At 42.7% G+C, this 8,275-nt stretch overlaps 1 long non-coding RNA gene across 1 annotated transcript in view; it reads left to right on the forward strand.

The window, feature by feature from the left end:
• Positions 1-8,275, forward strand: part of LOC113903591 — a 331,888-nt gene that overhangs the window by 55,112 nt on the left and 268,501 nt on the right. The window contains exon 3 of the long non-coding RNA XR_003514196.1: positions 3,012-3,098. This is a non-coding gene — a long non-coding RNA (uncharacterized LOC113903591). The remainder of the gene's footprint in view (positions 1-3,011; positions 3,099-8,275) is intronic.

Here is an 8,275-nt window from a genome sequence, read left to right on the forward strand (position 1 = left end):
AGAATGAAGCCATGGTGACCCTTGAGAAACATCCCTGGGCTATTTCTCAGGATAGGTGGTCTTAAAACCTCTCAGAGCAATGGGGTTTTCCAACATACAGAAAGAACCCCTCCGGTCATCAACCAGCCTTCAGACTGAGGTCTACACCTTTTTAAGGCATAAGTGCCTTGTTGTTGTTTAGTTGCTAAGTTGTGTCTGACTCTTTGTGACCTCATGGACTGCAGCACACCAGGGTCCTCTGTCCTCCATTGTCTCCTGGAGTTTGCTCAAATTCATGACCATTGAGTCAGTGATGCTATCCAACCATCTCATCCTCTGCTATCCGCCTCTCCTCTTACCCTCAATCTTTCCCAGCATCAGGGTCTTTTCCAATGAGTCAGCTCTTCGCATCAGGTGGCCAAAGTGTTGGAGCTTCAGCATCGGTCCTTCCAATGAATATGCAGGTTTGATTTCCTTTAGGATTGACTGGTTTGATCTCCTTGCAGTCCGAGGGACTCTCAAACTGGGTCACATTTTAAGCTCAGTTTTTTAGCCAAGCCTAACTTCAGGACAAGATGTGTACACAGGTAGCAATGTGACCTGCGTCTGCTCCCTCCTTTCCTAAGTCCAATATTAGCCCACAAAACTATTCAGGTCTTCCATTGCTTCAAAGGAAACCACAGTTCAGAGGAATGTACACAGAGCAAGAATGTCAGAGACAGGCAAAATGGAGCTTTCTCTACAAAAAGCAGTCCTTCTTCCTCGGCTTCACTGCTGTTTTATTTTTTAATTATTTGTTTCCAAGTGTAATGGATCTTTGCCATTTTCCCTGGGAGGTAGTATTCTTCTGGTTTACTGTCTTGGTTGAGATGAGATGGGGGCACAATTTGAACCTTCCTATCATGGTTGCCCTTGCTCCACAGATGGGGTCCTGCCAGCTGGGAGGTACATGCATCCTGAGTAAGTCAGGACTGGCAATGACCGCAGGGTGGGCTTGTGGCCTCAGTGATCCCCTGTTGAATGAATCTGGACCAGGCCCACGTGCTTTGTATATCCTGTGACCACGGTGCTTCTGGGGCCCCTGGAATCAGTGACGGCTCAGATCCCATATCCAACAGACCTCAAAAATTCGAGGTTTTCTCCTCCCCAGTATTCAGTGACCACAGCACATGACTCTATTTCTCTCTGGGGAAAAATTAGGGGAATTAGTACTGCCCTCAGAGACTTGTCTCAGATAATAAAGAATCTGCTTGCAATGCAGGAGCCCCAGGTTTGATCCGTGGGTCTGGAAGATCCCCTGGAGAAGGGAATGGTCACCTACTCCAGTATTCTTGCCTGGAGAATTCCAGGGGCAGAGGAGCCTGGTGGGCTGCAGTCCATGGGGTTGCAAAGAGTCAGACATGACTGAGCGATGAATGTTTTCACTTTTCTCAGAGACTTAAAGGATGTGGGGTGGTGTTCCCAGTTCATCTCTATTTAATGCAGCCTATTGAAAAGGGCTTCTCTGATGGCTCAGCTGTAAAGAATCCACCTGCAATGTGAGAGGCCTGGGTTCGATCCCTGGGTTGGGAAGATCCCCTGGAGAAGGGAAAGGCTACCCACTCCAGTGTTCTGGCCTGGAGAATTCCAGGGACTGTAGAGTCCATGGGGTCGCAAAGAGTTGGACATGACTGAGCTACTTTCACTTTTTTCATTGAAAAGAGCAGACACCACTGTGTATTCAGACTCGAAGCCATTCTTCTCCTGGCTCTTCTTCAGTCACACAAGTCTCCTCTGTTTCTGAAGAACATAGCTCCGTGCAACCTTTACAGGGTGTGGCTCCCTCTGCCTGCAATGGCTCCCCTCAGCTCCAGGTCTTTTCATGGTAGTTCTTAGTGATGCATCCCCTGACTATGCTATCTAAAACTATAACCTAGGACTTCCCCACTGGTCCAGTGGGTAAGAACCAGCCTTGGAATGCAGGGGATGTGGGTTTGATCCCTAATCAAGGAACTAAGATCCCATATGCCTGGAGCTACTGAGCCCATGCACTTTGGAACCCTCCATGCATCACAAGGAAAGAGCATGACACAATTAAGGCCCAAGGGAGCCAAATAAATAACTATTCATTAAAAACACAAACCTGTAATCCACCCAACCCATCCTATCCTCTTTCTAGGCTTTTCTCCATAGCACTTAGAACCACCTAAAATTTTATTGTATTTATTAACTGATTGTGTTGCCTGTCTCCTTTATTAGAATTGATGGTCCAAATGAGGGCAGGGATTAGTTACTGTGTTGGTGATGGCGGGGTCTCCAGTGCCTAGACAAGAGCCCAGCACAGGGAAGGTACCCTTTGGTGGTGGTGGTAGGTTAGTTGCCAAGTCATGTCCGACTCTTTGCAACCCCATGGACTGTAGCCTGACAGATTCCTCTGTCCATGGGGTTCTCCAGGCAAGAATACTGGAGTGGGTTGCCATTTCCTTCTCCAGGGGATCTTCCTGACCCAGAGATTGAACCCAGGTCTCCTGCACTGCAGTTTCTTTACCAACTAAGTTACCAGGGAAGCCCAGGTACCCTTTAAATATTAAATAAATGATTGAATGATGAATGATGTGGGCTTAATTACTCTCCACCCCCAGGAGACCCAGCCTTTTCTGAATGCTCACTGTCTCACTTCCTGTTACAGCCCCACCCCCACCAGTCCCAATGTGCCTTCTGGTAGGTCCTGGAGGCCAAGCAATGTAATTTGAGACATGACTGTTTCATGCAAGCTCTATTTTTGTTTTGTTTAGTCTTGAACTGGGAGGGACATCCAAAGAATCTAATTTTTCATAATGATCAGAGTAAAAGCTGAATGATTCTTTTAATACCCTTTGAAATCATTTTGTTAGAAATTTGCTTCATGTTTTCACACCCATTTCTGGGGTGAAATGGGTTTGTAGATCTCCTTCCTTTGTGCTATACTCTACCTGTGACATGATTTAATGCTTATTGTTATGTTATTTTCCCAAACATTAAATTGACTTTCTCTCCCTCTGCCCCACTTCCAGGATCTATGTTATGACACAGGAATTACTGGATGTTTGAAAGAACTTACTCAGGAAACTCTCCAGGTCCAGTCATTTTTGTAGGCAACTGTGAGTAATTTCTAGTCTCCTTCATGCACAGTAGTCTGTTCTGGTATTATAGAGTTTATTGCAGTAATTTTGATAATGTAATATTTTCTGCTAAAATTATCTATTTCACCTATATTTTTCATTTGAGCTCTACAGAGCATATGTTAACAATTTTAAAATTTGCTGTATCTGTTTTAATACATTTCATGTCTAATTTTAGTTCAGATATTCTTTTCTTCTAGATTAACTACTAGAAGTTTGTTTTATACTGTTGTGTTTCATTGATATTTTACTCTACATTTCTTTAGTTTACTCTGCTGTGTTTCTCTCCTAATTCATTAATGTCTCCTTTTCATTTGTTATTTCTTTATCCTATTTTCCTTAAGGTTACCTTACTCTTTTCTTCTAACTTCTTTATATGCACTTTTAACTTCATTTATTTTCTCTTATAAATAAAAAAAGCATTTAAGTCTATGAATATAGTATTTAAAAACCTATATTTTTTTATATGTAGTGTTACTGCCTAAAAGTCCTATAATAAAGAACTTGTCTGATCTTTGTCCTGGGTTCCTGGGCTGGAGCTCCTAAACTGTTGGAAATTCCCAAGTGATGTCTGAATCTTTGTTATTCATGATGAGCACTGGATTCTACCTTAGTTTGTGCCAAAGAGGTGACTCAGGTAGGGGCTGGACTTGCTGGAAAGACCAACCATGTGGTTAGCGGGTTTCTGTTCTAAGCCATGAGATACAAGCCAGCCCAGCCTCCTGCCCTCCAGGTAGGGAAGGTGGAAGAGAGATTGAGTTCAATCACATGAGCAATGCAATCAGTCATGCCAGGGAGTGAAACCCCAATAAAAACTCTGAAGACTGAAGCTTGCGTGAGATATGCCAGGATGACAGTGCAACCTGACTGCACAGGGAGAGGGCGCCGAAGCTCTGTGCTGGGACCTCCCCTATTGTCTCTTCACTGACTGGTCTTGGTTTGTGTCGTTTAGAATAAAGCTGTAACAATAAACATAGCACATTCCTGAATTCAGTGAATGTGGCTAGTGAATTATTGAAGCTGAGTGTGACATCACAAGAGCACCCCTGGATTGTAGCCAGTTGGTCAGAAGTGCAGCTGGCCTAGGGATCCCCAAAATTTGCTACTGGAATCTGACAGGAGGGCCGCCTCATTGGGGATCAGGCCCCGAACCTGTGGAGAGGGTGGTAACTCTAGATGGTTTGTGTCAGAGCTGCACTGCAGAGTTGCAGTCGATGCATTATTTAATATTTTATTTTTAACACAAGTATATATTTTAATCTCTTTGCTCTAGGAGTTGTTTGATATTCCTTTCAGATTCTTGATGTAATTGGGAATAGCCATGGGGTGTTTTGTTTTTCATTTGTTGCTGTTTTGCGAACAAAGAGGAGCAGAGGTGTAACCAGCCCACCAGTCCAATGGCCGTTTCATCAGTCATAAGTCTCTGTAGCTATTCAAACGAGTCATAGTTTCAACTTCTTTATGACTCTTTCTTCTATTTTTCCACACTGTGTGTATGTGTGCTGATTGGATGGTGACGGGTAGGCATGTTCCTGGATATGAGGTTAATCTATAAAGTTGCTAATCCAATAAAAAAAATCATTGAGGTTCTCTTCAGTGACCAAAGAAAAACATGCCTGGAGAGGAAATGAAAATGACTTTCTATTAAATTGCTATTATTCCTCTGCATGCATGACTCAGTGCTTCAGTGGGAGAACGCTCACACAAGTTAGTACTTGGTTGGAATGAGTGTCGGAGGCCTCCGGAAAGCAAAGTAGACTAGGGCAGCAATCACTATTTCTAGTTTTCAAATTTATTTTATTTAAAAAAAATTTTGGCCATGCTCCATGGCATGTGGGATCTTAGTTCGCCCACGGGGGATCAAACCCACACAACCCCTGCATTGGATGAATGAAATCTTAACCACTGTTTCTATTTTTTAGTAAAGGTCTTAAATGAAAATATGGTCAGAGTGGAAATATTAACAGATATGTGGCAAACACACCTGAAATCAGGGAAATCACCTGGAGAAAAAAGTGCTGCAGTGGTGGGCTTTGAATGAGGCAAAGGATCTTTTCTGATGAGTCATTATTTTCTAATGGGTCTTTCCCACCCTCCTGCTCCAGGAGATTCTATCTGAAATGCTATGAGAGCCCAAGAGCTTGAATCATAGTCTCTGACAATTAGAGCAACTTCAATTTCTTTAAGTTGAGAGATGCAAAGAAAAAGAGAAGGAGCAGAGATAAGCAGAATGGGCCCCCTGGAAGTAAAAAGAAAATGCAAATAAACATTTAATATCAAAGAAAAATGGCCACCAGATAAATATACAACTCATCTTCCTGGACTTCCTTCTTTTATAAAATAAGTACATTTCCCCAAACTCTTACACAGAGATTAAAAAAAAAAAATACTAGAACCCAACTGACAGAGGCACAATGAAATTGGCACCAGGGATTCTTTTTTTAACCGACAACATAATATCTAGCAAATGTAATCTGTGATCCTTAACAATGATTTATATTTTTTATAATACGATAATAGCCAGCTGTTAATGGTGATTTATATTTTTGTAACGTGATCTCAACTGGCTGTAATATAATGAACATATTTTAAAACCCACAAAAAGTTTAGGAGCCAGAATACAGCACATAAATTGTATTCATAGCCAGCATCTAGCACAAAATATCTTGATTCATGAGACACCACAGGAGGAGTTGAAAGGCCTTTGGCTGGAACCTCCACCTGCCAGTAATTCGCCAAAATGATGAGCTCAAGCAAAAGACAGGAGGAACCTGCTGTATGTTCTTTAGACCTTTAGAAAGCATGGAGTTGTTTCCTTGGCCATGTACACGTAAATCTGCCAGAAAGGTGATACTGCAGAAGTCAGGGGAATTGGGACTGTTAAAAATGCATGCCTGGGACTTCCCTGGTGGTCCAGAGATTAGGACTCCGAGATTCCATGGTAGTAGGCTCAGGTTTGATCCCTGGTTGGGAAAATAAGATTCTGCATGCCATGTTGTTGCTGCTGCTAAGTCGCTTCAGTCGTGTCCTACTCTGTGTGACCCCATAGATGGCAGCCCACCAGGCTCCCCCGTCCCTGGGATTCCCCAGGCAAGAACACTGGAGTGGGTTGCCATTTCCTTCTCCAATGCATGAAAGTGAAAAGTGAAAGTGAAGTCGCTCAGGCGTGTCCGACCCTCAGCGACCCCATGGACTGCAGCCCAGGGTCCACTGTCCATGGGATTTTCCAGGCATGCACTCCCAGACCTGAGACAGCTTCCTGAAACACATGAAGGAAAATGATCAGAAAAAGAAGAAAGCTAAAAACAGGCACCTGGTTCACCTGAAGCCCATGCTACTCCACCCAGGAAGCCCACTTCATGAGAACCAGTGGGAAGGAGGCTGAGCTGCTAGAACCCATTTCCTAAGAATTTAGGAGAAAAATGATCCCAGGTTAAGAAATGAAGCCACAAAGCATAGCCATGAGAGTTTATAAGTTGGAAAATATTTAAATTAACAACCTTTGGCTTTAGAAAAATTTCTCAGTGATGAGCCTCTAAAACATCAATTTTGAATCTGTGTAGCTTTCTGGCAAATTCCCCAGGACATATCAGCTGAAGAATGGATAACATCATCGAACAAAAATCCAATTAAAGTTCTGGAGACTATGCCAGAAAGGAGGATACACCACTAAGAAAAGTACTGGCAACTGAGAGTCTTACGTCTCCACTTCCACAAATAATGACTAAAATGCCTTCAGACGATTGTGCTTCTGCAGAAAACTATGAAACTGGACATCATACAAAGAGCACCTACCTGGAGGCACCAGAGAGTAAGAGGAAGCAAATGACATCCAGTGCAGAGTGCCAGCTTTGAAGAAGGCACAGTGGAGCCACGCCAGAAGTCTCATCTGCCCAGATTTTAGCCTGAGGCTAAGAAAAACCTGTGGTGCACCCTAGTGGGGGCAGGGAATAGGGGGTGTCCAAGAGGAGTCATGGGAATGTTAGAAAATATGTTGATAGTATATCATATAAATATGATAATTAAAATACACATATCAAAATTTGTGAGATGGCAAAAATAAGGTAAACAGGGAAATTTATTAATTTTTATTTTAAAAATATTTATTTTACATGTTACAATGTCATTCTCCCAAATCTTCCCACCCTCTCCCTCTCCCACAGAGTCCATAAGACTGTTCTATACATCAGTGTCTCTTTTGCTGTCTCGTACACAGGGTTATTGTTACCATCTTTCTAAATTCCATATATATGCGTTAGAATACTGTATTTATGTTTTTCATTGTAACATGTAAAATATCATGTAAGAAACGAGTTGCCAGTCCAGCTTCGATGCACGATACTGGATGCTTGGGGCTGGTGCACTGGGACGACCCAGAGGGATGGTATGGGGAGGGAGGAGGGAGGAGGGTTCAGGATGGGGAACACATGTATACCTGTGGTGGATTCACTTTGATGTTTGGCAAAACTAATACAATTATGTAAAGTTTAAAAATAAAATAAAATTAAAAAAAAAAAATAAAGTCTTTTTTAAAAAAAGACATCCAAAAAAAAAAAAAAAAATATTTATTTGACTGTGTTGGGTCTTAGTTGTGGCACTCGGGCTCAGTAGTTGCAGTGAGTGGACTTAGTTGCTCTGAGGTATGTGGGATCTTGGACTTCCCAGGTAGCTCAGTGGTAAAGAATCTGCCTGCCAATGCAGGAGACACAGGTTCAATCCCTGGGTCAGGCAAATCCACTGGAGGAGGAAATGGCAACCCACTCCAGTATTCTTGCCTGGAAACTTCCATAGACAGAGGAGCCTGGTGGGCTACAGTCCATGGGGTTGCAAAGAGTTGGACACGACTGAGAACACACACATGTGGGATCTTAGTTCCCCAATCAGGGATTGAACCCGAGTCCCCTGCATTGCAAGGTAGACTCTTAACCACTGAACTATAGGGTGAGTCCCACAGGGAAATTTGGAATTTTAAATACCTATGTGGGAAAAGAAAAGTCTAAAACTCAATGATGTAAGCTTCTACTTTAAGAAACTACAAAAAGAAGAATACATTATACCCAAAGCAAAGTTAAAAGGCTTTGGAGACTAAAATTATGAGTTGTTATCCAAGGGCAATGAGTGGCTAGCAGCATACCAGCACTCCCATCCAGGACAGC

This window comes from Bos indicus x Bos taurus, chromosome 13 (assembly GCF_003369695.1).
Source record: "Bos indicus x Bos taurus breed Angus x Brahman F1 hybrid chromosome 13, Bos_hybrid_MaternalHap_v2.0, whole genome shotgun sequence".
In the NCBI taxonomy this organism is placed as follows: domain Eukaryota; kingdom Metazoa; phylum Chordata; class Mammalia; order Artiodactyla; family Bovidae; genus Bos; species Bos indicus x Bos taurus.